The 14,961-nt window shown below is 44.8% G+C and overlaps 1 pseudogene; it reads right to left on the bottom strand.

The window, feature by feature from the left end:
* Positions 1 to 12,887: 12,887 nt before the first annotated feature.
* LOC146859333 (C-X-C chemokine receptor type 2-like) lies at positions 12,888 to 13,941 on the bottom strand (annotated as a pseudogene).
* Between the last annotated feature and the right edge of the window lie 1,020 nt (positions 13,942 to 14,961).

Genomic DNA, 14,961 nt, shown 5'->3' with positions numbered 1-14,961 from the left:
GTGGCTTTGAGCCGGCTGACTTTATACATATGGTGTGGTCTTGTCCGGATCTGGGGGGGTACTGGAGGGGCATAGAAGCGGAGCTTACGGAGGTGTTGGGGTGGGAGGTGCCACATGACCCTAGACATACCCTACTGGGCATCACTGACGGCCTTGATGGCACGCGCGCAGAGAAGTTATTCCTCATGACGGCGTTCATGGTTGCGAAGCGAGACATTGCAGCGGCCTGGAAACAACCGCAGCTGCCTAGCTTGGCCAAATGGAGCACCGGCGTGGACTGGTGTGCGGCACAGGAACGGACTCTCTATCAGGCACGAGGTTGCCACAAGAAATACCGCAAGGTCTGGGGGAAATGGTTGGGTAATGTATTGTGAGCAGGCGGTTCGGGGGGGAGGGGGCGGGAGGGGGGTTTCGGGGGGGGCGGAGATGTGGCATGTCCTCATGTTGTGTTATTGTCAGCTGCTGGATCGAGGTTTTTATGTTGTATCAAGCAAAACAATAAAAACTTGTTTATCAAAAAAAAATGATGTAATGCATTAAAGCGGAAAAATAATTTAAACCCTCCTACATCGGGATGGTTAAAGGAGGTCTAGCCATCTTTACCTGGGGTCTTTAAACAATGAATACGGGTCTCCTGGGATGATCGATTTCAAGACGGGCTGTCAATGAATGAAAGAGAGCGTTGGCGAAAGAAATTAAGAAGGCATCCTAATCCCAACCCGAAGGAAGTCTAGTAATTTAATTTACCATAAACCGAGTTAATCGGTAGCGTCTCAACGCGCTTGTTGCTGTGTCCGCGTTCAGCCGCGAGGACGTCAGTTACCGAAGCAACCGTCAGCTTAGTAATGACGGTACGCAAGAGAAAGAGTTGAAAGACTTAGATGCGGTGGGGCCACACGCTTGCGATATTAATAACACTTGCATCTGATGTGATGGTGTGCAAATATCACCCAATAAATTCAGGAATTGTGCGATCACGTGTCATAAATCAAAAGGGTATATATAGTGACAAAGTTATGTACAATGGCAAGAGTGTGTACTATCCTCCATAGGGGTAACATAATCGCATGTCAAACCAGTCAACATAAAGCGTATTACATGCATCAATATTCAACTAGCAATTCTCGAACATTGAAGACATTGAAGACAAAGAACATACATTTTAAAAAAGCATTTCATCCACTTAACCATAATTAACCAATTACATGTCATATGAGCAGTCCCCCATGATAATCCGTGGTGTAAGAGTGGTAGTCACACCATGTCCTGACTGACAATATTGAAAACCCATTGGAATTCAAGGATCATGTCTACAAATCAGTGGATACAGCGGGAGGGGGGATCAGTCATATATACATTTACAAGGGGTGACAGAATAGGGGATAGTAATGATCCAGGGACGGACTAGCAAGGATATGTTATCTATGTTATCTATTGTTCATAATGGAAACCTGTTTACTGATTTCCTCTAATTCGTTCAACCCTCTCGTGACTGTATCTAAGGAATGTATCCACCTACATTCTCGTTTATTGAGTATGTCCGTGAAATCCCCTCCTCTAGGGTTGGGCTTAACTCTTTCAATCACCCACCACCTCAGACTTTCCGCATTATGTTCAAAATTCAAGAAATGTTCCACCAGGGGAGCACCCGGTGTCTTGCAGCGAATACGACTGCAGTGCTGCAGGATTCTGCACTTCACTTTCTGAATGGTTTGGCCCACATACATAAAGTCACATGGGCAAACAATCGCATAGATCACTCCTGATGTATTACAATTGCTGTGTTCATAAAGTGTATGTGTCTGGTTGTTGTGGGTAAATTCATTAATATTTTTAGTCAAGGGGCACGCCTTGCATGAACCACATTTGTGGTGTCCCCTGACGGTCGGGATACCCCATAGAGTTGTCTGGCCTGGAGTCCGAGAGGTAGGTAATAAAGATTTCACCAAGTGGTCCCTTATGTTTTTTCCTTTCCTAAAGGCATGTAGTGGAGTTGGTATATTCCCCAGTTCATCAGCCACTAGATGCCAGTGTTGATTAATGGCCTTTTTTGATGGTATTACTCTTAGTGTTAAATGTGGTGACACATACCAAACGTTCCTCTTTGGATTTTTCATTTGATTTGGGAGTCAAAAGGAATTCTCTGCGGTTATGCCAGGCACGTTTCCGTGCTTTTTTCAAGAGTCTAACGGGATAACCCCGATCAATTAATCTGGCTAGAAGACCTGCTGATTGATTGAAAAAATCTTCTTTTTTAGAACAATTTTGTGTCTTTAGTGATTTCCCCCACCCATCTTACCTCCTCCTCTCTTCGGCTCATTCACGCCAGTAAACAACTTGCTTTGTTCCCTAAGTCATACTGCACCATGAGGTAGGGCTCGCACACCAGTCCACGCCGGTGCTCCATTTGGCCAAGCTAGGCGGCTGCGGTTGTTTCCGGGCCGCTGCAATGTCTCGCTTCGCAACCATGAACGCCGTCATGAGGAATAACTTCTCTGCGCGCGTGCCATCAAGGCCGTCAGTGATGCCCAGTAGGGTATGTCTAGGGTCATGTGGCACCTCCCACCCCAACACCTCCGTAAGCTCCGCTTCTATGCCCCTCCAGTACCCCCCCAGATCCGGACAAGACCACACCATATGTATAAAGTTAGCCGGCTCAAAGCCACAGCGGGAGCAAGCCGCGTCAGCGGAGAGGCCCGCGCGGTGCAGGCGAACCGGTGTCAGGTAGGCAGTGTGGAGGTAATAAATTTGAATAAGCCTCAGCCTGGCGGAGGCCGTCACCATCCCGATGTAGGAGGGTTTAAATTATTTTTCCGCTTTAATGCATTACATCATAATGACTTTTTTCAGACGTCCTATCTTTACACCACGAAGGAGGACTGGAATCAGTACCCTTTTGCGCCCCCAGTAAATAGGGCCCCTGAAATTATCAGGTAAAAGCCGCCTAGTAGGCTTTTCTTTTGAATACTTAAATGTATCTTAGGCCAACATCCTGATCTCCCCCTTCTGTTTTTTAACTTCCTTAGGCACAAGACTTAAACTAGGAGTCACTCAGGTTGCCCTTCTGGTCCTGATGAAGACCCGCACGGGCAAGGTCCAAACTTCCACTTAAGCCCCCTAGTCGGGTCGAAACGTCGACGCCCCTTCAACTACCTGGGACACGCAATCTTCTCCCGTGCTAGACGATTAATTGGTCTTTTCTTTCAATTTTATGTATTGTTGTAATTTATGAACGTGACCAGGTTTTGTATTGGACGGTGAATTACGACCGATCCCCCTTTGTGATTCAACAATTTTTTTTTATTATTACTATGTTTCATCACTCTTCTCCTCACTCACTCACCCTTTAGCACTCTTGCTGTATGCACGTTCCCTCTGGAGCAAACCTGAGTTGTACAGTATATGAATTAAAAAATTTAAATTGCCAAAAAGAAAATAAATGTATGGTGATTTATATATATTTTTGGATGTTGCCTTTTTTATGTTGTAATGTCATATTTGATATTGTGAGCTACCCCAAAACCTTTTTCTGTTCAGCTCACGAACTAGCAAATCATTTAACTAAGTAAGAGGCTTTCGCTCTCGTGTATCAATAATTAATTCAGGACCACTGTTTTTATCTCAGAGTCAAGCATCAGCAAGGATCTGGCTCATCATACACTGTCATGTGGCTTCTTGCTTAAGACTTTATGAATCCACCCGCTAAAGTATTGGAATAATTCATGGCTTTCAAAAGTCAGATACCTTTAACTACTCTCATCTGTCAGCAAATTCAGTGGTGGCTAAACTTGGAGTCTCTGGTTTTCTTCTGTGTCCATTCCTCCAATAGTCTACTAGGATGGGCTGTAACGTTGGCAGATCAAACTGCACAAGGGAAATTGACTTTATTGGACTGCCAACAAACCTCAAACTGGAGAGAGTTGACAGCCATATGAAAGGAACTAATTTCTTTCAATGAACCTCTTAAGAATAGTCATGTTCCAATGACAATCAGGTGGCAGTGTACTGTGTCCACCCTTGAACTCTGTTACAATGAAGCTAGGAGCTTGGTCAAAGCAAAATCAACTATCTCTAAATACCAAATGTGTAAAGGAGAAGAAGACTATTGCTATTGCTCTGGACCCCCTCAGTTGCAAATTGTCACTTCTCAAGATTTGTTTCTGACCCAATCTGTATTTCAGCAGATTTGTCATAGATCTTTTTGCCTCTCCTCACAATGCACGGCTGGAGAAGTTCTGAAATGTGAAATTACCATTGGTCTACACGTTTTGTATGATGGATTTCACAAGGGTTTAGCTGTATCAATTTTAAGAGCTCAGTGCATGGCAGTCAGAGCCTTAAGGGAAACCTGGGGAGGATTCTATCAAACAGAAGAGTTAGGATCTAGATTACTTGAGAGTTTTTCATTTCCCAGACCTATTGTTCATCCTTTCTTTCGTTCTTGGGATTTATCTCTTCTTCTTCAACCCTTCAAAGGTCTCATTTTGAACCCTTAAAGCCTGTTGAATTGAACATTCAGATCTTGATAGTGGTGTTTCTTGTTGCCATCACGTACGCCAGGAGAATTGGAGAATTAGGTGCTGTCCTGCACAAACCTCCCTATTACAAGATCATGGAAGATGGCATAGTCTTTAGACCCAATCCAGATTTTTTACCTAAAATCTAATCTTTGGTTCACAGAGGCCTGGAGATATTTTTAACATCTTTCTCTCCGGATACTGATTCTGAATAACTCCTATCTTTACATTCCTTAGATGCTATGATGGCATTTCCTATTTACTTGCAATTAACGAAGTCTTGCAGGAAATCTGACCACTGGTTTGTCTATTTTGGTATCTCCAATCAGGGGATTAGATTTCAATCATCAGGTGGATTAGAGAAAAAATTATGTCACTTTATAATCTATCTAAGGTAAATCTACCTGAGGTAGTTACAGGAAGATCGAATAGGGGTGTAGCAGCACCCTGTGCAGAACTGAGTAGAGCTTCTCTGACAGAGGTAGGCAGAGTGGGCCCATGGACTTCTCTTTGCCTCTCTCTAAAGCACTATTAAGATCCAAGGGTTGGAGAGATAGGATGGAAATTACTCAAAATGTGATAAAAGCTGCTAACTCAAGAAGTTAAAATAATGTAATTCTTAGTTTATTTATACTTCAGTATTAAGTTTATCTTGCATTTAATGGTGAGAATTTATTGTTAATAAATTTTAAGGCCATCCGTGGTTTGGTGTAGCTCAATAATAATGACAGGGACGAGGAAATGGGAGTCTTTTCACTGCTCAGAGACGTCAGTGCCTCAGAGAACTCTCACAGGGTGAAGTCTCCCTCCAGATCCTAGGCTGTTCCCCCCCCCCTCTCTCTCTCCCTCTGATATTCAGAGAGGTGAGGAAGCCCAATATATCTGCTTCTGTCCTCTGTGATCTTGAGGTGTATAGGGCGTTATAATATTGGGCTAATTCCTGCGCAATGTCTGCTGCCTGGGTTATCTTGTGTCTTTAGTGATTTCCCCCACCCATCTTACCTCCTCCTCTCTTCGGCTCAACCACGCCAGTAAGCAACTTGCTTTGTTCCCTAAGTTATACTGTATCCGCTGCACCATGAGGTAGGGCTGACGTGCGGTCCCCTCTGCTACATCCTTATATTCAGCACTTGCCATGTCGGGGACGGGGACTCTGCTCCCGTAGTCGCTGAACCAATCTCCGGTCCGGGTCCAAAACCCGTCTGTCCGAGGCCTGAAGTCGTGCTACCTGGGTTCGGTCTGTATGAGCTATCAGGGATTGCGGTCTATCGGATGGATTCCTTATTTCCTTCCCACACCATCCCTGGGGAGTCCACTATGTCTTTCTTGTTCTCAAAGTAGACCATAGTCTGCCGCCTCCTGTGTCACTGTGTCAGTGTCCTGCAGTTCCTAGGTGTTGAGGCAGCTTTAGGGAGCCCCCTGTCTCCTTCCTCCTCCCCAGGGTCTCAATTAGAGGACAGTGATGTGTATCCCCCTCCACCTCCTCTATTGTCAGTGCTGTGTCAATAACCAAAAAGAAATAGTCAAGTCGATCTCGCCTGCAATAGGGCCCGCCCAGTGGTGTTATCGGCATCTCCTCCTGCCTGTGTGTTGCCAGGTGGTATCAGTATTTACTCTCACTCCCTCTTGATGTAGTCAACGCCACTCTTCTTCGGGTGTCACAAAGAAATGCACTAAGTTGTTATTGTTAACCCATTTTGTCTACTGGATAAAGGAGAGCGTACTTTAGATTCATCTGTCGCAATTTCACCTTTACCCCCAAAAAGGAGCTCCTCAGCCTATGTACCTGCATGGTAAAATCCAGGAAGAGGTGGACCGTACTATCCTTCACCATCCAGCAGCCATGGCCCTAACAGTTTATAGTTTCCATTTCTGATCGCTTAAGCTCAACTCTCTGGCAACCATCGGACACTGTGGGGCCCCCGGGGCTAGGGGGCGACCGAGACCCAGAGTGCCCACTTCACAGAGAGCAGAGCGGAGGGTTTGCCATTTTAAAATCTGGTGATGAGCCATTGTTACAGAAAGACTGCTGGCAATTGACCATCAATTTTCTCAGGCAGACCCGTTATCCGGTCTTTGTTGCGGTTTGAGCATCTCTCTGCATTCTCTGCCTGTTCCTGGAGTCTCTCTACTTTATCAGAAAGGTGCTGAAGCTTTCAAGTCATTTCCCCCAGGCCCAGTGACGTATGCTCCATGGTTTCCTCCACGTCAGTGACTGCGCAGGCCAGATTCCTGTGATCCACACTAAGGTGGCCCAAGTAAAGTGCAACTATTTTGGTTTCCAGTGAGTTTTTAAGCTCTGGAGTTGCACCTAGAATCTTTCTCAACTAATCCGCCTGGTTCCTCAGTGCAGTTCCCATGGTTTCTAGAGAGGGCCCTTCGTGATCAAGCTCTCCCTGCCTGGGGAGGTTGTAGGGACCCTTGGCTACGTTGGCTTTTTCCTAGCATGGCTTGACCATTTCCCCCCCTGTGGGCTCCTTTCTGCTAGGTCGGTCCTACTGGCACCTGAGGTAGTTCCCTTTGGTCCCTTGCCGCTTCGGCTATAGCCTTTCTGGTGTCTCGGGAGGGTGGTGCTCAAGCACTGTTAGATCTCGTGTTCACCCTCAGTGCCTCTGTCCAGTGCTCCTGTCTTGTGTCTGGGAAACTCCATCCCGGAGGTTCTCCCTCACGCATCCTGGCAGTTTTCCTCGTATGGTAGTCAGGGTGGACACAGGTGATTTCCTTTCCTTTACCACCGCCACCAGTCTGTGAGATTCTACCTCCAGTGCTCGAGGCCTCCGTAGAGACAAACAGTTCCTCACTGTCCCGAGAGGGGCTGGGGTCCCTGCTGCTCCCCAGTACTTCTGGGCAGCTACAGTCACTCACAAGGAGATGATGGACGGAGCGCTGAAACGTTTCAGACACTCGCCCCCAGTCACTGATCTGGGTTGAATCCATCATCGTTCTTTAGCTCACTTTTCCACCCCAGTTCAGACACAGCTATATGCAAATCAGTCTTGACCATGTGACTCATGGGAACAGTCCAGCCCAAACTGCCAAGCCATGTCTTCCCTGGCCTGGAAACAAGCCTTCTGGGACCGGTTTCGGGCTAACAGCCCTCATAAGCCAGGCTAGCTTGAATCCAGTGGCAAAGTGAGCAAGGGACCCATATCTGGGCATACCCTACCAAATTAGGGCACACTAAGCAAAGACAAGGAGATGATGGCCCAGATCTCTGTACTGGGGTGTATGTATAACATTGTTCTGTATTCTGTCCATCAATTGTTCTTTTTGCATTTGTGAGTTACAGTCACTCACCAGTAGGCCACTGAAAGACACAGCGGGCCCTCCCTAGGCCTTGGTGTTCACAGCCCTTCTTGCACGAGCATCGTGGGCGGCTTACTGCAGTTCTGTGAGCCCAGGCAGGGCTACAGATAGCGGGACCCATTCTCAGGCTCAGCTATCACCTGGAGATACACCACCATCATTGGTCCGGTCTCCAAGGGTCTCTCCCAGCGGTTGTGGTCTGTTGGTGGGGGTCGGGGATAGGGCAGGATTCAGGGCTCAAGCAGGTGTGGTTGGCAGAGCTCCAAAGTGAGTGTCCTCTGCCATATTAGCTAGGTCCATCCCCTGATGTGTCACATTTGATCATGAGTTAGTGAATATTGGAAGCCTTTAGATCCAGTACATCGTGAGTAAGTCATCCAGTACTACATGCAAATTATATCTATATTTTTGCAGGACTCGCTTGCAATGAGTTACTAAAGGCTTTGGTATTCATGGCGCCTACAGTGGCACCTATATTAGCTCATTTTCACTTATGGATTACTAATCATAGTGCTTACATTTGCTCCACTGTCTAATAAATGAAGAATACTCTTCTTTTCTATTTTATAATTCAGTCCCTTAGGATGGGGAGTGTCCAGGTTTTTAACCCAGATATATTTTCTACTGGATAACATGGTTTCTATGTCCCCTCAGATCCCCAGCAGGAATATTTGTTCAAGAATTTGGAATTTAGTTTGTGTCAGGTTCTGTCTTTGTTCCTTCCCTCTTATTGCTACCGGTGCGCTTGGGTTATTGGTTTGCATATTCGTCTTATATCCGGTGAATCTAGGTTTCAGTTTTCTGGAAGTCTTCCCAACACATGCCTTTCCCGAAGAACATCTGTTTTAGCAAATACAGTTTTTCGAATGACATGTCATGTAATGCTTAAGTGATTCTCTCCAGGTGGGTGGTGGGGTGAGCCAAGGTCTTCAATTAGATTAGTACAGTGCGGGTAGATGAGGCGAGAGTAACTACCCACATTTTGTTTACAAAGTGAGTTGTTTAGTTCAAGTTCTTGAGCTGTGCAGGCACTGAATCAATCCAAATTAAATGCCCTAAAGTTAGTTCTGGATGTTGTGTGTATGCTTAGCACTGAGTAGCTGCAAAAAGAGCTTGTAATGAAGCTGATGTTTGAGGTTTCTGAGCATTAAGGTCTCCCAGGATGATGTGAGGAAATATGAGTGCTAATGGCCTAAATACATTGTCAAAGTGTTCTGTGAGGGAACAAGTCTGGCCTGGAGGATGGCAGGATGTCAAGATGTTAGCTTTCAAGGAGGACATTATTTTGGTTAAATTGTGTACAAAAGAGGACAGTGGAGTGATACAAGTCTTGCCAAGGGGTGTTGCTAGGTATTTGGTGAGGACACTACCAGTTTCTTAACCTTTGAGGCTCAGCCTTGGGGTATGGAAGAAGGAGGCATTGTCAGTGTGAAGAGCTGGAGGAGAGATTGATGCCCACATTTACAAAAGGTTGCTGTGCTTTGTTGCATGAACTGGAGAGAGCAGATCTGCGCCATATCCAAAAAGAAATGGTGCGGTTCTGCTCTCTCCATGCTCTGGTGCAATGTGTTCCTTCTTGCGCCAATGCAGGCATGCTTGCACTATACCGTATGTGTGCCACATTATGTTCAGGACAGGTTTTGTGCAAAAAGGAGGCCCTCCTGAACAAAAATAATCGTTTGAGGATATTTTCTCAATGTGTGCATTTGCTGCAGTATGCAGCACACATAAATGAGAAAAAACTAGAAAAAAAATAAATAAATCTCCTCGTTACGCCAATCTCTTCCATGTGTAGCATTTTGGCATAAATCCATGTCATTGTAGATATGGAACTTCGTCAAAACCCATTGGTGGATACACGTGAAGGCCCATGCGACTCTTCTGTGACTCAAAGTAACACAAGGCAGCGCATTGCTCTGGTGATTTACGTTGGTTTGTAAATCCCACCAGAAGAGTTTGTGTTGGGTCTGCATTAAAAAGTCATGCAAACTCAAAGAAAAGCATTTGTAAATCTAGACCTGGTTCTTTGGGGTTGATCTAGGTTTCAGTAATGGTGCAGACGTGTAGTGGGGCAGTAAGAACCAGCATATTCAGTAATGTGGGCATTCTTGTTGCAGACTGAATGGGAACTCCATGTAGAAAAAATGGCATACTCTTAATTAGGATAAGACTATCTTCGGAGAAAATATCAGAGAAAATGTTGTGATACAAACAAACTGTGTCAAGAAAATCGGGATATCAAAAAATATCTTCGAAAGGAATATCGAAGGTAAGAATATTGTTTAAGTGTTGATTTAATACCACTGTAAAAAATATAGATTTAGGAAATATTGTTGTATATAATGTTGTTTGCAAGTGTTATTTTGTATGTATTTTATTGGAGTGTGTTTGATTAGACATTAGGTAAGACATACCTTGGTCCCCTGTTCAGAAACAGTAGTTTGAAAACATTGCCAAAACTTGGAACTGTAGCAATAGCACTAAATGAAAGTTTGAAAAATCCTTCACAAAACTTTTTTTTGCACCTGGATCTAGATCACGTTTGCCTTTTAACAACAATATTTCACCTGGAAATCAGTATCTCAGTACCTTTTCTTCCCACTGTAAGAAAGACACAGTAAGATGCATCTTTGGATGGGTAGAGGACTAGTGCCTCATATTACACATAGTGCTTGGAACTGCAGCTTTAGGTGCAGGATAGTCTTAATCACTAATAAATCCCCTTCATAACTAACTCTCTTACTGTGCAGTGATAATCAAGGACTGCTGCTAGGATTTTAACTACTCCATCAAACTAAATCTGATAAATTTGTCATCTATAAATCTGTGGCCGGACATTGTCCTCAACCTGTGCTGGGTTAATGACGTGGGAGGTGGTGAGAGACAGGAGTAGGACAGAGAGGAATAACAAGAGAAAGAAGGGAGTTAGAGATGGCACAGAAAGGTTAGTAAGGTAGGGAGACATGTAAGGTAAGCACAGTAAGGTGAGATAGCCAGAAAGAAAGATACAAAGAGGTCAAAAGAGGAATGTTTGATGGAGAAGTGGGGTCAGGGAGATAGATAAGGGTTTAGAGTAAGGATCAGAGATTGAGATAGCTAACGATAGAATGAAATGTTGTGAAAATGGTATATACACCTCTAAGGTGGTGAGGTATGGAGATAAGGTCAAAAGGGGGGTGAGGAAGAGACAGGGAGTAGACATGTAGAGAGGTGAGGGAGTGAGAGAAGTACAGAGAGATACAAGGTAAAAAGGAAGAGGTGTTGTGGAGAGATACAGACAAATTGAGAAGTATAGAAATACAGGTCAGAAAAAATTAACACTTAGGCATATATAGATAGAAATGGATGAATTGTAGAAAGAGGGACGAGGGGACAGATGTATGGCCCTTCCACTTTGCGAGTCACAAATTGTGTTGTTTTATGTATCGCAAATTGGAATTTACACCAGGGTCTCAGACGCTGTTTGCGATTCCTAGTGGGGTCGCAAATTGCCTGCCTCACTAATATTCATGAGGCAGGTGCAATTTGTGACTCCATTGGGGATGGCCAACACTTGCAGGGATGGTGGCCTACTGGGGTCAGAAGACCACCATGTCTGCGACTGCTTTTTAAATAAAGCAATCTTTTCTTTTTAAATGCAGCCCCTTTTCCTGTAAGGAAAAGGGGCTGCATTTAAAAAAGAAAAATGAAACGTTACAGTTTAAGAAATATTTTTAATGACAGTCACAAAGGGGAAGGGGTCCCTTGGGGACGTTTCCGTTTGCGAGTGGCTTACCACCCATTTGAAATCGGTGGTAAACTGCAAGTGTTTTGTGAACGCAATTGCGGACGCAAAACAATCTTACTTGAAGTGCGAGTCGCTATTAGGAAGGGACGTTCTTGGCACGCCCCTTCCTAATAGTGACTCAGAAACCCTATGTTGCAAGTCACAGACTCGCAAAATAGGGTTTGTAAATAGGATAGACTTATTTTGCGCTCACAAACAATGATTGTACATTTGGCCCAAGGTTTAGAGGGAAAGAAGTGAAATAGAGGTAAGGTAGAGAAAGACAGTAGCAGAGAGAGGGTGATGTAGAGAGAGAAGGGGAGTCAGAGGTGAGCGATGTCAGTGAGTTGTAAAGCGTTAAGTGACACAGAAGGGGTGAGATGAAATTGAAGGAGGTACATAGAGAAAAATAGAGGAAAGGGGATGAAAAATAAGGAAAATGAGGAAGAGGAAGAGAAAGGCATAGCATGAAGAAAGTAAAATATTGAGAGAGATGAGGTAGAGAACAGAGTAAGAAAGGGGGGTAGTGAGATGAGTTAGTGAAAGAATGGTGGGGTAAATTCAGAGGTTTGGTAAGAGGAAAGGTGTGGGGTCAAAAAGGATAAGGTAGTGAGACCGATGTGAGTGAAGAAGTGTGGTAGCGAGAGAGAGAGATAAAGAAGAGAGTGGTGAAGGGGAAGCAAGGCTGACAGAGAGAGGAAAATAGAGGTGAGCTATAGATAAATGTAGAGAGAAGGGGACATATGGAGTCAAGAGAGAGCTGAGGTTGAGAGAGGTGAAGAAAATGAGGACAGATACAGCAAGCGGATATGGAGAGAGATGAGATGATGTAGAGCTTGCCTCAGAGTGTTATAGCGAGGGATGATGTTGTAAGACAGATATAGACCGAGGTGGGATAAATGGTGCATTGAGGGAGTGGTCACGTAGACATAGGTGAGATAGAAAGAGCTGAGACAGAGAGAAAGGGCATAGGTACAAAGAGATGACGAGAAAGATCAGTGAATAGAGATGGATGAGGTGGAAGAGGAAAGAGTAAGTAAATATAATTTCCACTAACTACCTGAGAGCTGGATGGTAAATGTGGTGCAGGCCAGGCATGCTCTTTAAATTTCTGTGCGTGCGTTTTATCAAACTAAAAATATATATTTTTTTATTACGAGAATTATTACAGGATGCCTTCTGACAGTCACAATCACTTTACTGTGGGAGCCTTTAGAAGGTGAGTGTCCTAGACAATTGCTCCCTTTGCCAAAGCCTTAAAATGTCTGTCTTCAAGAGTCTTAGGACATTCTCTGCCTCTATAATGTGCTGGAGACATTTCCTTGGGTGGACATGATGGCACGGAGGCCCTACTTTGACACTAAAGCCTTTCTGACCATTCCATGGGTAGCCAAAATCCTCAAGAAACTGTTCCTAAACTTCTGGCCGATGAAAGCATACAGAATAGGGTTGATGCAATTGTGCATGAAGCCAAAAGTCTGAGTCACAGATATGGCAATGCCAACATGGGATTTCCTCTCGCATGTATCGTCAATGACGCGTCGCCACATAAGGGAGTCAATGAAGATGATAATGTTGAACGGAGGCCAGCAGAAAAGGAAGACCACAACTGCAGAGACTATGACCTTCATTGGCTTGAACTTCTGGTTCTCTTGGTTTGATAAAGGGCTCTAAATGTAGAACATAGCAGAAAAGCATGACAAGCAGGGGAAGGAAGAACCCAAAGAAGTGGCAACTGATTCGGACTATGATCCTCCATCGATCAGTTCCATCAGAGCCTAGGTTCTCTTAGCAGACCCAGACACCCCTTGGAGCCTCAATATCTTCCCGTAAAATAAGAACAGGCAAAGACAACAAGGCTGAGATGAGCCAGACCCCAATGCAGATATTTTTGACCCAGTCCCTCATCTGCATGGCTACTCCTGTGGCACGGACAATGGCAAGATACCGGTCGATGCTGATGCACGACAGAAGAAGGATTCCACTGTAGAAGTTGACCTCCTGCATCCCGGAGACAACCTTGCACATGACGGTCCCGAACACCCACTCATTTACTCTGTAGACAGCCCAGAAAGGCAAAGTGACGGCAAACAACAGATCAGCGATGGCCAGGTTTAGGAGGTAAACATCCGTCTACGACTGCTTTAGACAATTGCAGCAGATCACAAACACCACAAGGGAGTTTCCCACCAGGCTGAGGAAGAACACCAGGCAATAGAGGGTGGCTCAGAAGTATTCGTCCACACGCTCTGGGTCACTGCAGGGAGCCGTGTCAGTTGATGAGATGTTGGATTTGTAGTCACTGCCATTAAACAAATCTTCAAAATCTGATACATCGGAGATCAGCGACATTTTTACAAATTGCTGCATACGCCTTCTGAGGAAAGATGGGAAAGGAAGATGAAGATTTGGGTTGCTGCAGGTTTCATACCCAAAACACCAGCTTAGTATCATTTTTTGGTTCATCATTAGTTTTACAAAACCCAAATGTCATTCATTTTTAGACAATTTGTGCGATTGTGATGAACCTGTCAGTTACAGAACATTTACGAACTTTGCTTATGAATACTTTTGTATGTCTAACATTTTTATAGTGCAACCTTCACCATGATGTCATGTGACCATGCAAAATGATACAACTGGCATCTGCAGTCTATGCCACAAAGCCTGCCAGCCACCCAGCCCAGAGATACTGATACTGGGGGCAGAAATAACTGCTCTGCACTGTCCAGGGCGGACTGCCTCCAAGTAAGTGAATGGAGCAGTTTGGGTTGGATCCGTATAGGACCACTAGGTACTGATGCAAAGTCAAATCAACCACAATGGTTGGGCCTGGCCTACCATCAAAACCTAACACCAACAAAACCAAGTGCAAACCAAAGTCCAAGCCATAGTTCGTGTATGGAACCAACATGGGTCATGTATACTTTTTGCGAAAGCAAAGATCTTATATGGATAGCCATTCTCTGATTCTATTTGAAATTTAATGTTTACTGTGTGAACCTCAACTAAAAACTCCACACTAAACACCACTGGGCCATCTTTGTCCCATGGTACAAGGCTCTGCATGGGCCAATGATGCCTTTTTAGCGTCGTAGCCCCCCAATGTCATCATGAGCCAGTGACACTTTGAGGCCGATTCCAATCCTGGAAAAAGGCTGTACGAATCGTTGAACGGAGCGTTTTCTCTGTACGACTCGTACCCGGTAAACTTTCCGTACAACCTAGGAAGTACGGTTCGTACAGAAAGCCTATTTCCGTACGTTTCGTACAAAAGACCGTACGGGTAAAAAAAAACCAACGATTCTGATCCGGAACAGCTTGTATGTGACGTCCGGACGTATTCAAGCAGCGGTTTCCGGCCCAGCAAGT

Source organism: Triturus cristatus, chromosome 3_2, assembly GCF_964204655.1.
Source record: "Triturus cristatus chromosome 3_2, aTriCri1.1, whole genome shotgun sequence".
In the NCBI taxonomy this organism is placed as follows: domain Eukaryota; kingdom Metazoa; phylum Chordata; class Amphibia; order Caudata; family Salamandridae; genus Triturus; species Triturus cristatus.
The sequence above is the reverse complement of the archived record's forward strand: the minus strand, read 5'-3'. Positions and strand labels throughout refer to the sequence as shown.